Below are 23,406 nucleotides of genomic sequence, written 5' to 3' on the forward strand. Positions count from 1 at the left end.
TTATTTGTCCCCGTTTCGTACAAGAGTGACCATCGAATCAATACATAAACTATATAGTTGAGAACAATAAGACGTAATTACTCCCCTTAAGATAAGCTTTAAAGTAGTCACATTAGTTTCGTTCAAGGAAGAATACGAAAGCAAACATACCAACACAATAACACCGTGATTTCGTTCAAAGGGAACAATCAGAACTACCACTAGCATTTCTCTTCATGGGTTGGAATTTTTCTTTTTTGCTCTGGTCCGTTAGTTTTTTTTTCTCGAATCTTTGAAATTTCTCAGAGATGTGGTAAGAAATCATTTACTCCCCCTCTCCAACCCCGATTCTCACACTCACTTGTATACTACAATCCTCACAAGACTTTCTAGTCACTTTAATTTAGATTCTAGAGAACATCCAACTCTATTGTGAAATCCATTGCGACTACTAAATAAAGAAAGAGCGGTGGGGGTTATGTCTACATGGTAAGATTTAGTTACCAAATGCTTTATTCTCACATTAAACACATAAATAACCCAATAAAAACCGAAACAAAAAACAAAATGCAGCTCAAATATATGGAAAACAACACCAAAGTGTCATACCTGTAATTGGGGCTAGTCAAAATGCTTCTCTTCAGACCTGTAAACAAATCAAATACCATTTCTTCAGAATCAAAGTTTCATACAAATGATAAGTGCAATTTTAACAGTTTTAGAGTGACATAGTAGAATTGGGCTTAAGGTTTTAAAAAATAACCTATGTAGAGTGGAGAAAAGGAGGTTCGGAGACTTTTTGATTTGATCATTTGTGACCGTGTCAATAACGTGGACAACAAGAATGAACCAAAACAACGGGAAATTTGTTGCTTCAAGTGAATTGAATTGGGGTTTATAAGTGAGTCCAGTTTTTGCTGCAATGTTGTTATGCGACATTTGCTTCCGGTCCAATCACATTATGGCACGTGCACAACAGAACAAAATGAAAAGTCGAGGAAAAAAGCGTTTCATTAGCTCAATGTAGACTTTCATTAGTTGGACACTGAAATTTTACGATGTGTTTGGTTAGTGTACTCTTGTTTTTTCTGATGTTGCCAGAGTACCTTTATGGAGTTTGGGAGAAGGCCTATTACTAAGGGTAGTTATAAGAACTCCACTTAAAATGACTCCAAAACAATTTCACCACTAAATAAAATGAATTAGAAGTTAATTTTTGGTTGAGATGTTCTCCACACAATAGAGATCATCTTCACAAAAAACTCAAATCATTTGAAGATGCAACCTCGTCAAAAATCGTTTATAATGTTATAAAATTATCCAATGACTCATATATTTTTTTATTTTGGTACGATTTTTGACAATGTTAAACGTATTCAATTGAGCTGTTTTTTTGTGGGGGTGTTCTCTATCATGTGATGTATATCTCCACAAAAAATTAGCTCTCAATTTATTTGGCAAGTCAACTATTAGGAGTGGAGTAACTATAATGTGGAGTTCATATAACCATTCTCTTTACTGATTAATGTTACATTTTGAGTGCAAGCCAAATGTGGGTTTTAAATATAGCCTGCCTAATTAGGCACTACACCATATCTGTTAAAAAAAGACACTTTTGGATGTCGTTTTTCCTAAAAAAAGACACTTTTGGGAGTCGTATGGTGACCCGTTTTTTTTGCAGTCTTTTTTTTTCTACCACACTTGACAAGTGTTTTTTTTTTTTTTTTTTTTTTTCATTTATTTTTTAAAAAAGGCCGAATCAGGGCAAAAAAATGCCCCTACAGTTCTGTAGCATTAATAGCACCAGTAATAAACAGATACTTGTAGCTTTTGAAGTGTGTAGTAATAGACAAATTAGGATACTATCCTATCCGTGCTTGTCTCTTTGATAATGAAATTGCAATCAAGTATTGTTACTTCGAATTCTTAGTTGATATGAATACTCAGATATGCGAGTCCAAATTAGGATACTATCCTATCCGTTCAATATGTCTGAACTTCAACAAAGTTCACCACATTACACATTGTTTCAAGTGGTACCCATCAGGAAATAAAAAGAAGACAATATATTAAAGAACTCCTTTTCCGCCACCACTATCGTTGCTAAACCAACGTCTTCAATAGCACATCCTGTACTACCATTTTCATATTTCAGTACCACCATCACCACTATCACTGACATTTCACCATCTTCTTAAGACCATGAACCACCTCCACCACTGTCCCAATGATACCATCATCACCATTCACCACGATGACGGACACCATCTTCAGTACCACTGCCACTCCATAGATGCTCTATTATAAATGTGGTCGAGCCATTTCAAAGTAGTACAACTGAGGGAAAAACATGTACAGTAAAGCTTAACAAATAAATTATGAATAAAATTGTTAATTAAGTCTACTGACAGATGAGAATTAACATGGGCAACGGAAGGAAACGAGTACAGAATGATCTCTAAGGATTGCCATGTGTGCCTGCTCTTCAGTGAGCTAGAGGCAAACTGTTTGGGGATCGTTAATCTAAAATTAATTTAATTCCATTTTCAGTAGAAGATAACAATATAATAAACATGGTCACACGTGCAAAAGCTCGAAACACCTCTTCTTAGAATGTTCCTACTATAAAGAGGACGAGTCAAATAAAGTTCACTTCGGGTCTTAAGGGAACAGCTCCAACAGCAACAGGACGTAACATTGTCATATACATTAAGTTGGTATTGCTCGAGTAGACACCTATAAATTCTGGGAAAACTTGAGTATTTTCCTTAACAAACAAAAAACACAAGAATGTTAGATATATGGTATAGAAGTGTCTAAAGGGATTTTCTGAAGTCTTGGATAGCTGCTGACAAGACCAATTTTACAGAACTCAGATTGTGGTTAAATCTTTGAAGGGAAAAGAAACGTTCTAAGCAACAGTCACTACAATGTCTCTGGTAAACCCATATTGATAGTGAACATTCCTTTTAACACAACAAGGAATGGACCCTGTTTAACTTATGGATGTCAAAGAACTTACTCATGGAAGTAAAGACTAGGAACAAAGATGCACAAAGAGTGAGCATCGCTCAATCAGAAAAAAGAACAAACAGTTTAGTTCAGAAACTTGCAGGAATAACAGTCTCACAATAAAGACTTAGCTTAGCTTGCAAGTCAATATTATTCATCGTGTTTCCAAAGAGATGCAAATAGCCAATGCCTCCTCGTTATTTTAATGTGGGTCAATTTCTTCATCACTATCAGAAACTGAGAACAAGTATGCACGATGGTTCAACTGGAAGGACTTCAATTGCGGGCATAAATAACCAATAGAAACTGACAAAGACACAATTCAAGCTCTTTGATAAAACGCTTTTTACACACGTTTATTGGTTTCAGTTACTTATTTTCTTAAGTCCGAGGTCCACAGTCCAAAGTCCGAGGTCCAAAGTCCAACGTCCGTATTGTCGTACGTTTTAGTCAAGTTACCTTACTCACGTGGGATTGGTAGGATAGGTCGAGTAAGGGATCGTCCCAAACCTAGAGACGCGGATAGGTTCACAACCTGGAGTTACAACTTTAGGTGAGTAGGATTTTTAGGTTTCTTTTAGTTGGTTTTAATTAAAATAGCGGTAATGCAAATAATATAAATTACTACTGGCGATTATATGTAGGTAAATAAAAGTAGAAACAGGGAGAGAGTTAATCATACTCATGCAAGAATCATTTTTCAACAGTTTTTTTATTACTAAATCACTACATCTCTGGTTAAGTCTCGTTTCGGGAGCGACGCCGAGTATTGATCCCTAGTGCATGCCCACATCTCTACAGGTCGCATTTCACTAGCATAAGGAGTTTCGATAATACCTCATCTACGGTATATTATTTACGCTCCCCGCGCGAGTTCACATCATTTGGGCGAATTGGAGAGTCATGTCGACACTGCAGAAAGTCGTAGCGAGACATTTTGGTCGCTACGAGATATCTGGAGCATCGACACTCTACTTTATGCACGTCCTCGATCATTTTGGGGCCGGATGTTAATTCTATGTCTAATTCCTAAGTAGTGATTCTAGAATATTAACGAGTCGGTCCGGGATTTTTACACGAAGTAAAGATAACCCTCCCCGCGGGGATTAACTTCATCATCATAGGAGGAATAATAAAACTTCGTATACATTAAGTAAATAAATGCGCGAGGAATTAAATTAAACAAGAAAAAGAAATGACCGTTATTAAGGGTAAAATAACTTCTCGTATTAAGCTCTTTGAAATAAAAAATGAGAATGTAAAATCTTGAAAGAAACTAAATTGGCGGAAGCTAAAAAGCATGAAAATTTGAAGGGGGTTTAATGAAGCGAAGCCCCTCATATATATATATTTGGAGACTGGAGAGCGGTTTTAATTGGGTTTTGGCCTTTTGTTGAATTGAGAGAATCAAAACTTTGAATATCTAAGTTTTGTCTCTATGTGAATTAATTTGACCCAAAGTTTTGTTACGAAACAAAACTTTCATTTAATGTTTTGTCTTTTGTGTTTTGTCTTTTAGTTTAATTCAATTCAAACCACTTTGGTTTGAATTGATACGATGTCTTCTCTAACTGCCAAGATTGGTATCAATTTGAAACCATCATTTGCACCGCCTATGCTTGACTCATCATGTCTTACGGGCCGCATAATGTGTCCACTTAGTGTGTCGATTAAATGGCCAAAAATTGGCGTTTTATGACTTTTTGTCCTCTTGCTTTGAGTTAAATTCGCCTCGTATTTATGTAAACTCACACTAGCCCACGCGGCACCTAGATTTATCCGATTTGAGCGGTTTTTCACGCCTCTTTATATGTGGGCGGATTAGACCGGTTTACGTTCTTTTGGAAACCGGCTCTAGTCGGGCTTTGTTTGGGCTTTACGGGGATTGGCGGGAATTCCAATATTCGATTATTCTTGTACTTGGCGGCTTCACTAGCCAACGGTCACCTAGATTTATCCGATTTGAGCATCGGAAGTTTCACCGCTTCTTCATATGTGGGCCCGATTAGACCGGTTACGTTCTTTTGGAAACTTTTGCTTTTTCGACGGGTCGAGTGGGAAACTCAAATATTCGTATTCGTACTTTGATGCATGTTTTATCGCTATCTTCATTTTAATTGCGGAAACGCAAAAAGTACGAAAATATAATTATTACATGATTATTAAACACATAATTGACCAAAATGCTATGTCTCGAGGTTTAATATTACGGTTTTGGGTGCTTATCACACCACCCCCAAACAAAGACTTTGCTTGTCCCAAGCAAAGAAGAGACATTAAAAGCGATAAGTGATCAAAAATGTGTTGTCTAAGCTAAATCTCATTTCGCATAGAGTGCGGTTGCATTGACCATATGCAACAAGGCCTTGAACCACTAGGAATTCCCTAGTGGGCGAGTTATAGCCCTCGTGAGAGTTTTCCGAGAGAAGATACTCACAAACTTCATTTATACTACAACGACTTCGGTAACAAAGGCTTGTTTCCTTAATTAATCTCGGTATCTAGACATCTCACTAGCGAGGGAAACAAGGATTTTATTCTTCGAATTTCAAATTAATATACATACAATAATTGAAACATCCACGCGTATGAGCATGCATGCAAAGTGATCTAATAATTAAATGTCGAAAGGGGCGTTTCGGATCCTTTAAATGGCGTCCTTAAGTAGGTTCTCGCGGTGTGTGTGAAACACAATTTCTCTCTTATTTTTCCACTCAAGCTTTTGCTATCTCCGGTGTAATGCGGTGGCACGCGTTTCCTCACATATACAATGATAGCCGAGGAGGAGGTCGAGAAGTCACAACTACTACTTATTATCACACTATCCTATTCCTAATTGAGCTAGAGGTCTTTATTAGGTGTTATGGGGCTTAGGTGGTAGTGTAAAAGAAACTGGAATGGAAAATTCAAAAAAATGATAAGTATGAGAGAATAAGGTCTTCGAGATATTTATACTAGAGAAATCCTTTTTTTTTTTTTTTTTTTCCTTTCTTGCTTCTAACATGGTTTCCACACTTGGATTTTTCAAGCTTTTGTATTCCCTTTTTATTTGATCTTTGGGGGGAATTCTAACCTTGATATTTCTTTTGATTTTTTGGAAACATATTTCTATTTTCTTTTTCTTTTCTTTCCGCAATGGCGATTTTGATTTGTGACAAAGTTTTTCTCTTCATTTTTCTCAAGACTTCATCCTATTTCTCATACTCATCATCTAGGTAGGCTTATTTATTTGTGGTTACTAGATGGGTAATGATTTTATTGGTGAAGTAGAAAGGATTAATGAAAGGTTCGATGGGCGACTAAGCGGTAAAAAAATTTCTGGTCGCGAATTTTTGGCTATATCGATCCAAAGAAGGCCTAAATTCTCGCCTAGGATTTGGGTAGTGATCAAGTAAGTAGGCGTGTGAACTTCTCTATTCGGAAGAACTACTCCTACGTGTCATTACTCATATATCATACATTTGAGGCTTTTGGTTAGATTCTTACGGGATATGGAAACTAAGTTGTCTAACCTTGGGTCCCTTAAACTTCTTCTTTGTATACATTTAATGATAGTCGGTGCATGAATGCTCATGAAAAGATGTAAAAACTATTGCATAATATTAAATTAAGTTTCTAAGAACAAGTCCTAATTCGATGCTAGGGTGAGATTTCTAAATATTTTTCATCATAGAAAGAGAAACGAGAAATTTTTGTCACTAAAATCGTTTATTTAGATATTAAGTAAACTATATACAACTATGCATGCCTAATTTTTGCAAAAGGTTCTCACCACCCCAAACAGTCGGACATCGTGTCCTCAAAGTGTTTAAGAGGAAGAAAGAGTATACGAGGAGGCTTTGAGCAAAAATAAAGTGACATCGTCCACGTAAATTTATTGTAACACACTATATATTATACATCATAAAAGTAGAAGCACACTTGTTAGAGTAGCACACCTTTGTTAGGTCACTTATTTATTTCACATCAAAACATAAAACAAATATGTACATGCATCAACTCACATTGCCCTGACCTTGAACGGGGGATAGTCCTTCCTTGCCTCGTCCCCCCGTAGAAATGCCATTCCTTCAAGATCCGCCAATCTATCATAGCTTTCCAGACTTCACTCCACTTCCTTTTCTTTGCATTGTCTAGATGAGCTATCATTTTATCATCATTAGGGAAAGAACGAACTTTCTTGAGATACCTTGCGGGGGCGGTCCATGTCCGAAATCGCAAGGAACGAATTATCTTGTTTGTTGGACACATAGAGTCGACCTTTACCCAGTCGTGAAAGGTGGCGGCAAACTCAGGGAAGTATGTCCTCACTATCCGGCATGCTGTAACTGGCAGGGTGATATAGTCTTGCCGAAAAGACCTAGCCTTCTTAAGATTCTCAATTACTAGTTCTGTAATGTCGAAGGTGGTACGTTGCTGGGCCAATGCATGGAATGTCTTACACGCTTCCTTTGATGCCGTGGAAAAATGCCAATCTCCCATGATATTGAGAAGAATAAATAACATGGCGGTTCCACATTCATGGTCATCTTGGCTAGTGGAATAGTGAATTCGGCCATCGCCGACCGACGCACGTTCTTTGGCGTGGGCAAGGCCATCGCCATAGCGGGCGACAAAATCCTCCCTAGAGTAGTCATTAAGGTCATTCTCTATCATGTATTGGATGGGGAGGTCCGGTTTGGAGAGGAGGAAGGTCTAGAGCCATAGCCACCTTTGTTGGCTCATAAAAAGCGTGTCGGTGTTTCCATCACGTGAGTGTAAATCCATTCAAAGGGAAACCCGGGCCGGTGGTAGATCTTCCATGTTATTATAAAATAAAGCGCCAAACCTGGGGAGTATGTCTGCTCCGGATGTAGAATGAGAGAGTTCCACCCAACTTGAGTGATGTAGTCCCTGAAAAGATGTCCATATGCCGGAGAATTCAACAATGAATGGAAGGATTGTTCTGGAATCATCTTTGGAGCTTCCATTGTGTGAAAAAATGTGACCTGTTTAAACAAATATTAGAGCATGATGAGAATAATTACGTAGAAACAATTTACCATACGAAAATTAAAAACTAAAAAGAAAATGATAAATAATATAAAATTTCAAAATTTAAATGGTTTCATTGGCCCGAAGAATGGCTAGGATCCCGTTGTGGAAGGGATCCGTTTATAAGATTTTCTATGCCGTCAATCCGCGGCAAATGTTGCAACATTTTGCTTTCTCTGTTTGGTAAATCTTGGCGTGGTTCTCCATTATGAGAGTGTGATTTGCCAAGAACTGGTTGTGGTCGTGCAAAAATTGTGCTTGTTCCTCTTCGTTTATTGTCCGCAGTCCCGAAATTCAAGAAAGTTGGGTGATAATAATGTTCGACGTTTGAATAATGTCATGGTCCTTGTTGAATTAAGCGAAGCCCTTCCATTGGATTAAATACGTTGCATAATGCATTTTCAGTAAAAATGTTATCGGTGGAACAATCGTCGTTTGGTCCTGTACCGACATGGTTCTTTGCAACGTCGGGGTTCCAGAATCCGTTCCTACATACTGAGTGAATGGTAAGAATGTTAGCTGTTCGAAGAGGTGTATGAGGAGAACTGCTAGAAAAACCCCAATTTATCATGATAAGTGTTACAATGGTTGGTAAAGGAGCTGCCTTTTTCCTAGCACGTGCAATCGCATTCCAGAGAAATTTAATAATGCAAAATTCATTGCAGTTAGTCTGCAACACCCAGAGTAAATGGAGGAGTGGTTTGGTTATTTCGGAAGTCTTAGATGTGCCTAGGACATTATGAGCTACCCATTGGATCACAGATAATTGGTTCTTTTGTAAGGATCGCTGATAAACAATACGGTTCTTCGGTTGTATTAGCCGTGAAGGATAGTTGCAAACATCGATGCGGATATTATCGAAGGTGAATCGAAGGTGTACTCCTTGGTTTGTAATAGGAATTTGAAGTACCTCGAGATGATTTCCATAGTCAATTCACGCCAGATCCATTAGCACGGACAAAAGAATTGTCCGTTTTGGAAATAACCGCTTTTATAAAATAACAAGACTAATTCTCGGAATAAAATGTTTGCTTATGGTGTAAAAGAGGGTACCATCCTCTACGTAATATTTGATTGTCAAAGAAAGGATGAAAAAGACCATTTTGAAAATTTTCCATAAAATTTTGCTCGAGCAAACTAAACTTCTAGTGAGGGCCATTAAAGATGGAGTGGTGAAAAATTATTTTGGAAACAGGGAAGTTAAATTTTTGAGAGGTGTCTATCCTTGGTATAAATAGGCACCCATCCGAAAAATGTAAAAGATCGTGTCGAGGTGAGGTGTTAGGTAGTTAGTTTTTTTTTATGTGGAAAGTGTAAGGGTTTTATTTACATACAAGGGAGATATCGTGAAAAACACTGAATGTCCGGGGAGTCACCATCTTAAATCGTAGACAACTGTCAGGGTTTTATGTCGGCTCGAGCTTAACCCAATCCAGACCCTTTGTGGCTTCACCTCTATGTATTATGGGGTTAGGGGCGGGGCGGTACCATCTGGACCGCGGGCGCTACGGTCTCTATTATTAAAATTGCCCTTTTACATACGGCTATCCTCAAACCGCCCCAAAGGGACTCAAAGTAACCAATTCTAGGGTTGGTCGGTGGAATCCATTGCCCGTTTGTGTTCCAAGTATGCAACATCCGAGGTTTGACACGCGATCCCTTTGTGCAAAACTTAATGCAAAGGGAAAAAGGTAACAAAATAAACATATTTACAAGGTGAGTCTTTTAACGTCAGATCCTCAAGACGAATTGAGTCTTTTAACGTCAGATTCTCAAGACAAATCGAGTCTTTTATTGTCAGATTCTCAAGACGAATCCCATCCTGTAGGAGAAACGGCGCGGCGACGAAGATTATCCTGCGCAGCTGGTGTTAGACAAAAGTATACCTTAAACTGGCTAGTATCGGATAGGAAGTCGGGCCCTAGACGAAGGGTGTTTGGCAATGCATACATACACCCATCCTTCAAGCAGACGCCGTTTACGAGCAAAAGAACTACGACCATTCCCTATTCGTGATGAGTGAGACTTACACCAAATGATTAGCTGAAGTTCGCGAGGTAGAGAGTAGAAAAGGGAAGAAAAGGAAGGAGGTGAAATTTTAGGTACCCATCGTTTACCGAAAAGCACGTTTGCTCGTGTTGCAGAATACATTTATAATCGCTCAGAAAAGAGTTTTCGTGGACTAAAGGTTCCGGCTTGCAACCACACACTTCAAAGAACTTTGGAGATCATAAGATAGAAGATGGCGGCTACCAAAATGGCGTACCCTCTATATAGAACAAGATTGAGCACGCCAAACCAAAACATCTAGTCGGTGTATCTTGGGTTCGAAGAAGAGTCCGCATTCAACATCCGGTGGCGTAATTGTGGTAATGTTTTAGGCGTTGTCCATTGACTTGAAATTCACTTTGTTATCTTTTGGATTAAGCAAAGAGATTGCCCCATAATGTTTTCACGGTACCTGACACAATGAAAGGACCGGACCATCGTGTTTTCAATTTACCGGGAAAGATGTGTAATCTGGAGTTAGACAAGAAAACTTTTGGCCAATTTTGAAATCCTTACATAAAATGTGCTTGTCGTGCACTCTTTTCATATTAGCTTTGTAGGATTTCGAGAGATCATAAGCATCGCTCGAATCTCCTCAAGCTCATTTAATTGCGGTTTTAAGCTTTCACCGCCTCGATGATATTGTAATTGAGGCTTTTGATGGCCCAAAAGGCACGATGCTCAAGTTCAACCGGCGGATGACAAGGTTTTCCAAAACAATGCGGTAAGGAGACATCCCTATAGGTGTCTTAAATCTTCATTCGGTATGCCCACAAGGCATCCGATAAGCGGAGAGACCCGATCCTTTCTTGATGGGTTGACAGTTTTCTCCGAATAGACTTTTATCTCTGTTGGAGACTTCCACTTGGCCACTCGTTTGTGGGTGGTATGGAGTAGCAACCTTGTGAGTAACTCCATATTTCTTCATTAAAAACCCAAAAATTTTGTTACAAAAATGTGTACCCCCATCGCTGATGATAGCTTTGGGAACACCAAAACGAGAGAAAATGTTTTCTTTTACAAATCTCACGACAGTCTTATGGTCATTCGACATACGCGAAAGTGCCTCAATCCATTTGGACACATAGTCTACAACGACTAAAATGTATAGAAAACCTTGAGAAATAGGGAAGGGTCCCATAAAATCAATGCCCCAAACATCAAAAATTTCCACAATCAATATAGGATTTAGGGGCATCATATTTCGTTTGGTAATTCGACCTAAGTGTTGACAACGAATGCAAGCTACACAATGTTCGTGTGCATCGCGAAAAAGGGTAGGCCAGTAAAAACCACATTGTAACACTTTGGCCGCAGTTTTCTTTCCACTGAAATGCCCTCCGCAAGATTGTTCATGGCAAAAGGATAATACGTCGGTGTGTTCCGATCACGGAATGCAGCGGACGAATGAGTTGGTCGGAACAATACTTAAAGAGGTAGGGTTCATCCCGAAATAATATTTTACTGATGGATAAGAACTTTTTATGATCGGGGCGTGACCAAAAGGAGGGACTTCCTCAAGAAACTAGGTAGTTAAGATATCCGTACCATGGAGATGAGAAAATAGAGTACAAGTATTCGATGCGGGAAGGAATCGCCGATAGCCAGAATCACTATCGATGTCACCAACCAGCCTTGATAAATGGTCGGCTACGACATTTTCGGTTCCTTTCTTTGTCTTTGATTTCCGGGGTGAATTCTTGTAAGAGAAGGATCCAGTGGAACAATCGTTGTTTTCGGCCTTTTTCGCGAAAGTAAGTACCGAATTGCGGCATGGTCGGTATATACTATGGTCGATGTTCCAACTAGGTAGGGCTGAAACTTATCCAAAGCATAGACAACAGAGCTAGGAACTCTTTTCGGGTTGTGGTATAATTACGTTGGCGTCGTTAAAGTTTTACTAAGCGTAATAAATGACAACGGGTTTGTCGTCAGCGTCGTTGGCCTATACGGCACCAATAGCAAAGTCGCTAGCGCCACACATCGATTCGAATGGTTGAGACCAATCGGGGGTTGAATAATAGGAGCGGTAGTCGAGCGGTTTTAGTGTATCAAAAGCTTGTTTGCAATTGAAATTGAATTCGAATCTGCGATCCTTAAGCAGGAGATTGGTTAAGGGTCGAGCAACTTTAGAGAAATCTGAATGAATCTCCTCAGAAAAACCAGTGGGCCTAAAAGGCACGGATATCCCGAATCGCGTGGGAAGGGTAGCGAAGAAATTTTAACAATTTTAGCTTTATCAACCTCTATCCCGTCTTTTGAAACAATATGACCTAGAACAAGTCCTTTGGTAACCATGAAATGACACTTCTCCCAATTGAGTACCAGATTTTTCTCTTCGCAACGTTAAGACTTTGGAAAGGTTGGATAAACAGTCGTTAAAGGAATTTCCGTAAATGGAAAAGTCGTCCATGAAGACTTCCATATAACGTTCCACCATATCACTAAAAATGTGAAGCATGCGGCGTTGGAAAGTGCAGGGCATTACAAAGACCAAAAGGCATTAGATGCGTAAGCAAAGGTTCCAAAGGGACACGTGAAAGTTGTCTTTTTTGATCAAGGGATCGATGACAATTTGGAAGTATCCGGAATAGCCATCAAGAAAACAGTAGTAAGCATGACCGGCTAAACGTTCTAGCATCTGGTCAATGAATGGGAGAGGAAAATGATCTTTACGGGTTCTGGCATTAAGTTTGCGATAGTCAATGCAAATTCTCCATTTCAAAGGAATGCTAGTGGAGATGCACTCACCACTTTCATTTTGCACAACTTGAATGCCGGACTTTTTGGGAACAACGTGGGACGGGACTAACCGATCACTATCCGAGATAGGGTATATGATACCCGCATCAAGTAAGCGTAGAACTCCCTCTCTCACTACTTCCTTCATAGCGGGCGGGATTAAAGGCGTTGTGGTTCTCGTGATGTCTTTGTGCCATCATCAAGATGTATACGATGCGTGCATATGCTAGGGTCTATTCCCCTTGATATCATCTAAGGACCATCCGATAGCGGGCGGTGTTCACGAATGACATGGATCAACCGCGGTCTCTTCGTCTGCAGCAGCGATTAAGTGAGCAGAAATTATTATAGGGTGACTACCATCGGGATCGAGATATACGTACTTCAAATCAGGGGTAGAGGTTTTAAACCGAGTTGGAGGATTGGGGATCAAGGATTCGTGAGGGATCATCTCTTCAATGGAAAAGAGCGAATCCGGTCCTTCGAATTAGTTTTAATCGAAGCATTAGGGTCAAATAGTGTACCGACTCTAATAATGCATGGACATCCCTTATGTACGAAGTCATCGTCAAACTCGGATTATCAAAAGAAAGAAATTGGTGTATCTCGTCGGGGAAAAGAGTTTGCGAAATAATCATGCTCCGGACTATCAACCAAGTTAATCTAAGCCTCCATTATAGGATCGGAAACTGTTTCATTAATTTGAACGCGTTGAGTTCGACGTGAAAAGGTTCGAAAAGACAATGTCATTGAACCATCCCGACAATTTATGAGAGCATTGGCGGTTGCCGAGGAAAGGGCGCCCCAAGATGATAGGGATGGAGTCACAAGCTACTTCGGTATCTAGAATGACAAAATCAATTTGGATAGTAAAAATCTTGGACCTTTACTATAACGTTCTCTACTATGCCTTTTGGGTACTTGATGGAGCGATCCCGCGAAGTTGCGAGAGTCATATTGGTAGGTTTCAATTCATGAAGACCTAACCGCTTAAATAAGTAGTAGGGAAGTAGGTTAACACTGGCACCTAGGTCTAAAAAGCGCGATGGCGGTATACTTGTCGCCCAACGCGTGCAAAGGTAGGTTGGTCGACACGGTCTCTGTACTTTACCACACCATTGGTAGTGGTAATCGAGGGAAACCGCCTTTCGAGGAACGCTTGTTGAGGTACATTAGATGCGTCGTTTGGTGGTGCACATGTCCTTGAAACTTGGCATGCTTGGGCAAATGCTTTAAGCGATCTAGGAAAGGTAAGTTTATGGTCAAATTTTTGAAGGTTTCACGGATCTCATCAAAATGTTCGTCGTGTTTGTTCTTTACCAAACGGGCAGGGAACGGAGCTTTGGGACGAAATCGCGTATAGGGATCAGTGGCGTCTTTCCCTAGGGACGTAGGTGTAGATTTTGAAGGTACAACTTCGTCCGTTATAGGTTGCGAGGTAGGAGTTGGAAGGACGTCAGTCGTGACTTCCGTCGATTCCTCGTCTGGCATACGTATATTATTGTCGATGGTTCGGCCAGAACGAAGAGTGGTAATGGCATTTACCTCACCCTGGCTTGGATTACTAGGTCCTGGTGCATTGTTGAGTTCAAAGGCAGTGTTGGGAGGCTTAGGGTTTGGAACTGCTTGGCCAGGGAACACGCCCTTTTGACTTTTATCCTGAGCTAACAAATTGGAGAGACCATTGGATAGAAGCTAGGATTTGATTCTCGTTGATTCATGTATGTCGGGGAAAGTTTCAGCCGTTTTATCTACCGTGGATTGTACCAAAGGAGGCAGGAACTAGTTCCACGGTTATTATTTACTGGGTTGATTTTGGTAGCCATATCCTTGGTTAGCGGGAACAAGGTTCGCGGTTGTTTTGGTATCCCATATTTGCGTTGTTGGGAAAATTACTTTGCCCTTGCTGAAATTGTGGAGGATTTCCTTGACGATAGGAATTGTAATTCGCGGGTGGTCGTCTGACAGAACGTTGTTGCCACACGGAGGAGCTTGTTGTTGGGACGGGGGTGCCCAAGCTAAATTCGGATGTTGTCGCCAAAAGTGCGTTAGGGATGTTGAAAGCACAAGCCTCTTCGAGAAGGTTGGGGAGGACACTCGTATACCAAAGGACAATAAGAATCGGGTGCTTTCGGGACTTAAGCAAAGAGGGCATGGGGAAGTGTTGGCGACCATGACTGTTTGGGTTTTGTTCATTTACTTGTACCGAAAGAGCATCGACCTTTTTGTTTAAGGTCTCGATTAGAGTTTTAATTCGGATCGGGTTTGACCTCGAACATAGGCGTAACTTTGGTAGGAGTGTCTTTAGAAGATCTAGAAGAATCGGTGTTTCCCCAATGGGTGCTTCGTGAGGCTTGTTTCTCAAAAAGTGTATGCTTGATGGCGCCCTTGTCCATGAAACAACCGCCGTTCATGATGTCTAATGTTTCCTTTTGATGGTCGAGAGACCATTAAAAATGAACGGACTAATACTGGTCGGTGTCGAGTTGATGATGGGGACATTAGAAGTAGATCATAAATCGCTCCACGCTTCCGAAAAGGATTCACAGGGGTCTTTGGCGAAAGAATTGAATCTTTTGAAGCATTTCGTAGTTTTCTTTTGAGTATAGAACTTTATCATGAATGCTTGAACTAGTTTGGCCCATGTGTCAATGGATTGCGGTGCTTGTCCCGGCGAGCCAAACCGAAGCTTTGTCAACTAGGGTGAAGGGAAACAACCTAAGTAAGACTTGTTCGTTGGTAATAAATCGGATGGCGGAAAGTGGTGACTACTTGTTGCATCCGGCGAAGATGATTCAGACGCGTTTTTCATGGTCTAAACCATGGTAAGCAGGTAACAAACCGAAAATGTTTGGCGGAATCTGAAAAATCACCTACAATCGCGATCGAGTTTAATGCAGAAGCGTGTCCTTTCCGTAGAGGGCGTATAGAAACCGAAAGGGGTTTTCGATTTGTGAGGTTTTCTTGACCATAATTAAAGGAGATAATGGAAACGGAGATGTTTGACGAGGTTGATTTACGGAGGAGGAACTATGCCTAGGAGATAACATAAGCAGTTGTTTCTTGTATTTTCGACGATGATATGTAAGTTCTAATTCCTTATGTTTACCGGACCGTAGTCTCATACAAATATGAATTTTAATTTGGTGCTCATAAGGAACGAATAATGACCGGAGTTTTTTAGAAGTTAAGAAGGAGGAAGTTGAAGCACGCCTTCCCGAAATTGCTAACTTTCGGCGGGGAAGCTAGGATAGCGTGTGAATATTCCGGCCAGCCGTGTTACCCGAGAGAATTGAGAGAGGTTGTTCGTGCTTTAGCACGTTTCCTTAATTAGGCAACCTCAATTTTTTTCAAGTTTCTAGGCAGGCTGATGGAATAGGATGATGATTTATGATGGTGTATTATGCGGGGTGTTATTAAGATGATTTAGATGAAATTTTTAATTACTATGATTTTTAATTTTTAATTTTTTTTAATATTTTTAATTTTTAATTTTTTTTTTTAACTTTTTGGTTTACGTAATTAGTGTATTATGGAGATGTGATTACGAAATATGCAATTAAAAACGATAAATGCCAAAATAGAAACTAACTAACATATACTAGTTTACGCAGAAAAGTCTACCCATGCAAATCTATATTACATATACGTGCAACTATGTGTAAGTTATACGTGAGCTAGGGGAATGTCAAGAATGAACTCATGCAATTGAATACCGTGTACGTGAATTGATGTTACATACACATACAAAAATATTCTAAGCAGGTGGTTTGATGCTACGCATATATCAAAATATATTCGAATCATATTAATTGTGTTACGTGAATATGTGATGACGAACCACCTTTACATGCACAGAGTTCTCATGTTAACATACAAATATACGAGGTAAAACAGGTTATAGCGAATAATATCCTCGACAAAGTTTGAGGAGTTAAGAGTTTGAAACCTGGCGTCCCGCGATTCCTCGTATAGCGATCGACTACTCGAGCTTATGCTACTAGAAAACGGGACCAAAGAGCCCAAAAAGAGTAAAAAAAAGGAAAGTGGCTCAGACTGAAAACCCGAGTGTTGATACTCCGGGTTAGTTTCGGCGTGCTTACTAATTCAGTCTCGTCCGAGACTCTTTTGTCTGTTTAGTACTTCAAATTTCTACGAACTTTAGACTGTGCTAATGAAGATAAACAAAACTTGGCTCCACGGTTATTTGTTAGTAGAAAAAATTACGGTAAATAGTTAGTATTGTAATAGAAATGACAATTAAAAAGATGATGAGGTAAGGGAGGGTTTTATGGATGTATTCCGGTTATTACGTTAAGTCGAGAGAGTCCGCGTCGTGTGGTGCCATTTGATAAAACGCTTTTACACACGTTTATTGGTTTGATTACTTATTTTCTTAAGTCCGAGGTCCACAAAGTCAAAGTCCGAGGTCCAAAGTCCAACGTCCGTATTGTAAATGACGTTTTAGTCAAGTTACCTTACTCACGTGGGATTGGTAGGATAGGTCGAGTAAGGGATCGTCCCAAACCTTAGTGGCGCGGATAGGTTCACAACTGGAGTTACAACTTTAGGTGAGTAGGATTTTTAGGTTTCTTTTAGTTGGTTTTAATTAAAATAACGGTAATGCAAATAATATAAATTACTACGGCGATTATGTAACGCCCGTATTTTTAAATACGTATTTTTCTATTTTATTAATTAATTAAATTATTTATTTTCAAAATTCGTCGGATTGGACTCGGGATATGTGGGCCTGGTTTTTGGGCCCGAGTCTGTGTTGGGCTTGGGTTTCGGACCCAAGTATATAAACACTTTTTTCTAGAAAATAGGGTTCCTGGAGAATAGAATAATTAAAAAATGGAGGCAGAGAGAATTTGGTTTTTTTTGGAGGCGTTGGCCGCGGACGGTTCGGACTACGAGGGATTCGTCGAGCTGTTCATACAGGTGAGTAGCTATTTTGCTATATCACCGAATTTATCGTTTTCGAATACCGGTATACTGTCTAAGGTTTCTGTTGTTGTACTGTTCATTATATTGTTTTTATTCGACGTCGTGTTTCGGTCGAAGTCGTTAAAACTCTAGTTAAAACTGTTAAAATGTTAAACCGTCGAATCGATAATCGCGGTCTACATTTGTCGACATTGATATTGGTGTTAATACTTTTAGTTGAACTGTGGATTTGGTTGATATTCGTTGGTTGAAATCGGGCTTTGGAAGCTTTTAGAGGTGCGTCAATGGCGGCATGAGCCCAGGCGTCTCCGCTTAGATCTTTGTGTGTGGTTGTCGTTTTTTGTAAACCTTTTTATGTGGTGCATGGGCTGTTGTGGTGTATGGGTTGAGTGATGTCGGGGCTGGGCCGGAGGTCTTTGTTGGAGCTTGGAGAAAGCTTGAACCCGGCAATAATCATCGCCATTACTCGCTAAACCGGTGGTGGTGTTGGGTTTTGTATGGTTTGAATGATTTTGTATTGTGTTTGGGTTTGATGATGATGGGAGAGTGTAGTAGAGTGAGGGATTTGGAAGCTTGAAAACAAGCTTTAATGGCAGCCGAGATTTTAGATCTAGATTGAGGAGTATAGGAATTGAATGATTTGGGATTTTTGTGTTTGTTAAAGTTATAGGGTTTGTGATTTGGAGTCAAACCGCTAGGTTGGATTGGGTGGCCGATTGGAATCTGGTGGTGGCCGGTTTTGGTGGTGGCTGATGGGTGAGGAAGATGAACAGTAACTAAATTTCGGTTTGGGCCTTGGGCCGAAAGGGTTAAGTTTTGGTTTGGGCCAAATTCTATTATTTTGTTTGGGCCCGGTTTGTTTTAGTTGTTTGGGCCAACCTCTTATTTGTTTTGTTGGGCCGGTTTCAGTTCTATTTTTCGGACCGAACTCAGTTGTGTTTGGGCCAGTTCAGTATAAGTTTTTGGGCCCGTTTCTAATATTGTCTGAGGCCAGTCCATTGGACTTAAAATAGATCTACATGGGTCTTCCGACTTTTAGACTTTCGGGTTTTAAGGTTTGGGCTTGTCCAGTTGGGTCCGAACTATGCCCTTAGCCATGAGCCCATGAGCCATGTACCTTTGACCTTAGCCATGAACCATGGCTATGACCCTGAACATGTCGAACACGAAAATGACAGTTTGACTTTGACCAGGACCTGTTGACTTTGACCAGGACCTGTTGACTTTGACCATGGACGGTTGACTTTCACCTTTGACTTTGGCGATGACAGTTTGACTTTGACCATGGCATGTTGAGTTTGACCTTGACCATGAGGTGTTGACCTTTGACCGTTGACCGTTGACTTTGGATCATTGACCGATTGATCGTGGATGTTGACTTTGACCGGGCGGTTTGACCCGACGGGACATGTGGACTTTGACTTTTGACCGGGACATGTGGACTTTGACCTTGACCATGGCGTGTTGACCGTTGACCATTGACGGTTGACTTTGACCGATTGACTTTTCCAGTTTTTCACATATTTGATCATATGGATATATATAGTAAGAAAATATTGTTGATATTGTATAACTTGGTTGGTCATTATCTAATTAAGATTTGGCGTGAGTAGTGTGTAAAAGTATATAAATATTGGGCTTTGATTGTAGACTTTTTTTTGCCCTAATTGTGCTACGTTTTATGTTGTATATTGTATGGACAAGCCATAAAATAAAATGATGCGAAACCGCGATAATTGGTTAGTCACCGTCTAAGAAAGATTTGACAGTGATGTTGTGTATTTTTGACACGTGACGATATTGAGATGTTAGGAGACATTATATTCCTAATACGTTATAATAAATAATGTATGCGATACGTGGAAGCATTGTGAGATGACATGATATAACACGTTATAATATATTGATGCAATATCTTGGAGAAATGTATATACACTCCATTATTTTATATGTGAGATGCTAGTATAGATCGGTGAATATTTGCCACGGAGTGTGGCGTTGTGCAATAATATATTGGCACGTGAAAGAATGAAAGTGACTATGAGATATAATTGAGATATTTCTAGATATTATGGCTTAGTGCAATAAGGTAATTGACCCGACGTGATATAGTAGAAATGTTTATGAGTCATTAATGTATGACACTGAATAAATTACGAACGAAAATCCTAGAACCTAGCTACCACAACTCATGTGATTGGCCGCTTTCCGGCGTTTTGATTAAAAGGTGAATGAATGGCCTTGACCCCCTTCCGGCGTTTGGTTAATTTGAATGGCCTTTGGCGACCCTCTGGCGTAGCCGAATAATTGGCTTGATTATTCCGTTCGCAAAATAGAACGATGATGCATAATATTTTATGCGAATAGTGGCGGTGCTTACATAGATTTGGCTTCGTGTGAGGATTTACGGTGTCGCGGCATCCATTTCGGGGTGGTTATTTACGGAGTGGCTCATTATGTAAGGGAGGCATGTGGATGTACATGTTCGGCGTTGGGTTTGCGATTGTGGTAGCCAGGGAAACTAGGTAAGACATAGATACGACGTGATTTTAGGGACACACAAAGAAAGCCTGAAATAATCTAATTATGGTAATATGTTGGTAAATGATATATCTCTAGATAGATGATTTGTATATGGTTTCATTTGGTTATAGCTTAGTTAGAACCTAAGGCGCCTCGATGGAGGAACTACATGCCTTATTTATTATGAGTATAGTTTGTTGTGTGGTTAGTGGGAAGTTAAGGCGCCTCAGTGGAGGAACTACCTGCCTAGATTATTGTACTTAAGAATGTTGTATTAGTCGTTGAAAGTTAAGGCGCCTCGGTGGAGGAACTAACTGTCTTATGGATTGTGTATATATGTGTAATATTATATGTTGTTTTTAAGGCTACTCACACCAGCATTGTTTATAATGCTGACCCGATTTGCATGTTTGCTTATCGGGTGTGTTCATTCAATGAACATAGTTGATAAGTTTTGACAGGTTTAGTGATGAAGAAGATTGGTTGCTGCTTGTGGTTTGCGTTAGCATTGCATCTCAGGTTGTGTTTTGTTTTTCCTTTAAGTGATATAGATTTTCAGTTGAGATAATATTATTTGTATTTTCATTTGTAAATTGTTTTATAATGAAGAGGACTTTGTTTAAGTTAAAATTTTTATTGGTTTTAATTATCCGCATATTTTAAAACTGTTTATGGGTTATTGGGAGTGGAGAGTGCGTCACACCTCGGAGATCGAGGAGTCGGGGACAAATAATGTTTTTTCCGAATTCTGTCGAAATTCGGGGTGTGACAGATTATATGTAGGTAAATAAAAGTAGAGAAACAGGGAGAGAGTTAATCATACTCATGCAAGAATCATTTTTCAACAGTTTTTATTACTAAATCACTACATCTCTAGTTCGTCTCGTTTCGGAGACGGCGTCGAAAGTATTGATCCCAGTGCATGCCCACATCTCTAGGTCGCATTTCACTAGCATAAGGAGTTTCGATAATACCTCATCTCTCGGTATATTATTATCGCTCCTCCGCGCAGTTCACATCATTTGGGCCGAATTGGAGAGTCGTCGACACTGCAGAAGTCGCTAGCGAGACATTTTAGGTCGTGGCAGATCTAATCTGAGCATCAAAGATCTAACTTTTTGCAGTCTCATCATTTGGGACCGGATGTTAATTCTATGTCTAATTCCTAAGTAGTGATTCTAGAATATTAACGAGTCAATCCGGATTTTTACACGAGCAGCATAACCCTCCCCCTGAGGGGGGGGATTAGCTCATCATCATAGGAGGAATAATAAAACTTGCTGTATACATTAAGTAAATAAATGGGACGAAATTAAACAAGAAAAAAGAAATGATCATTATTAAGGGTAAAATAACTTCTATGTATTAAATTTCTTTGAAATAAAATGACGAATGTAAGTCACCGAAAAGAAACTAAATTGGCGGAAGCTAAAAGCATGAAAATCTTTGAAGGGTTCTAATGAAGCGAAGCCCCTCATATATATAAATTTGGAGACCGGAGACGGTTTTAATTGGGTTTTGGCCTTTTGTTGAATTGAGAGAATCAAAACTTTGAATATCTAAGTTTTGTCTCTATGTGAATTAATTTGACCCAAAGTTTTGTTACGAAACAAAACTTTCATTTAATGTTTTGTACTTTTGTGTTTTGTCTTTTTAGCTAATTTCAATTCAAACCCTTTGGGTTTGAATTGATACGTCTTCTCTCTCTCTTGCGGTGGTATCAATTTGAAACCATCATTTGCCACTGCTATTTATGCTGACTCATCATGTCTTACGGGCCGATAATGTGTCCACTTAGTGTGTCCGATTGGTGGCCAAAATTGGCGTTTTTACGACTTTTTGTCCTTGCTGAGTTCGTTAAATTCGTCGCTATTATTTATGGCACTAGCCCACGCGCCGGCACCTAGATTTATCCGATTTGAGCGGAAGTTTCACCGCCTCTTTATATGTGGGCCCGCTCGCGACCGGTTCTCGTTTCTTTTGGAAACCCGGCTCTAGTCGGTTTTGTTTGGGCTTTCACGGGGATTGAGCGGGAATTCCAATATTCCCGTATTCTTGTACTTGGCGGCTTCACTAGCCAACGCGGCACCTAGATTTATCCGATTTGAGCATCGGAAGTTTCCGCTTCTTCATATGTGGGCCCGCTCGCGACCGGTTACGTTCTTTTGGAAACTTTGGCTTTTTCACGGGTCGAGTGGGAAACTCCAAATATTCCGTATTCCCCGTACTTTGATGCATGTTTTATCGCTATCTTCATTTTAATTGCGGAAACCTGCAAAAGTACGAAAATATAATTATTACATGATTATTAAACACATAATTGACCAAAATGCTATGTCTCTCGAGGTTTAATATTACAGTTTTGGGTGCTTATCACTCTTCCAACAAATGGTTTTCTCTAACAACACTTTTCCTAAAATCACACTTATCCTAAAATCAGCACTTTTCTAAAGACAAGTCATACACACACAAGAAATAAAGACAAGTCATAGACATACAAACACAAGAAGTAAAGAAATGATAACATTGACAAATAGAATACCGTACCTAAAGAAAACGAGTAAAATCCTTCGGCCATTTGACTGCTGTAGGAAGGTGTAGCTCCCCGAATGTTCTTTTGGATCCAAATAAGCACTCAGTGCGGTCAATGACAAGGCATACACGGACGTTGTAAATGTCCATTGGGGTATCCAAAGTTGCATCAAGAATGATATTTGCCCTTGTTGCCCTTCCCTTGGCAACAACTTCTCGATGCATGTTAATCAATTCACATAATTCCATCCCTCTAGAAGAATCACCATGTGATTGTGAGAGTGTTGGATCTCTCGCCTACAAGCAATAAGTTAACAAAGACAAAACCACGATTTAGTTATCTCCTAAATTAGCTCAAGCCCCTAGGCACAATGTCTCACATTCAAATCATACATTTGACGTCGCTGATGAATCTGCAACGATCCTTCTATGTGATTGCCGACCTGCCACTTCTTCTCTTGTCTCCAAAGAAGATCTTAGTGATGGTGACCATTTGTCGCTCCAAACTTCCAAACCGCTCTTCAAGCATTGAGTGTTGTTGCTTTTGTTGGCAAAGCTGCTATTTAGCAGGAGCTGATGATGCAA

At 39.8% G+C, this 23,406-nt stretch overlaps 1 long non-coding RNA gene across 1 annotated transcript; it reads right to left on the bottom strand.

The window, feature by feature from the left end:
• Positions 1–1,889: 1,889 nt before the first annotated feature.
• On the bottom strand, positions 1,890–23,358 carry LOC147516703 (uncharacterized). Its single transcript, XR_015213723.1, has 3 exons — positions 23,215–23,358; positions 22,837–23,118; positions 1,890–2,316 (listed from the first exon to the last, which is right to left on the bottom strand). It is a non-coding gene; the product is annotated as an uncharacterized LOC147516703 (long non-coding RNA).
• Between the last annotated feature and the right edge of the window lie 48 nt (positions 23,359–23,406).

Source organism: Coptis chinensis, chromosome 2 (genome assembly GCF_015680905.1).
Source record: "Coptis chinensis isolate HL-2020 chromosome 2, ASM1568090v1, whole genome shotgun sequence".
NCBI classification, from domain to species: domain Eukaryota; kingdom Viridiplantae; phylum Streptophyta; class Magnoliopsida; order Ranunculales; family Ranunculaceae; genus Coptis; species Coptis chinensis.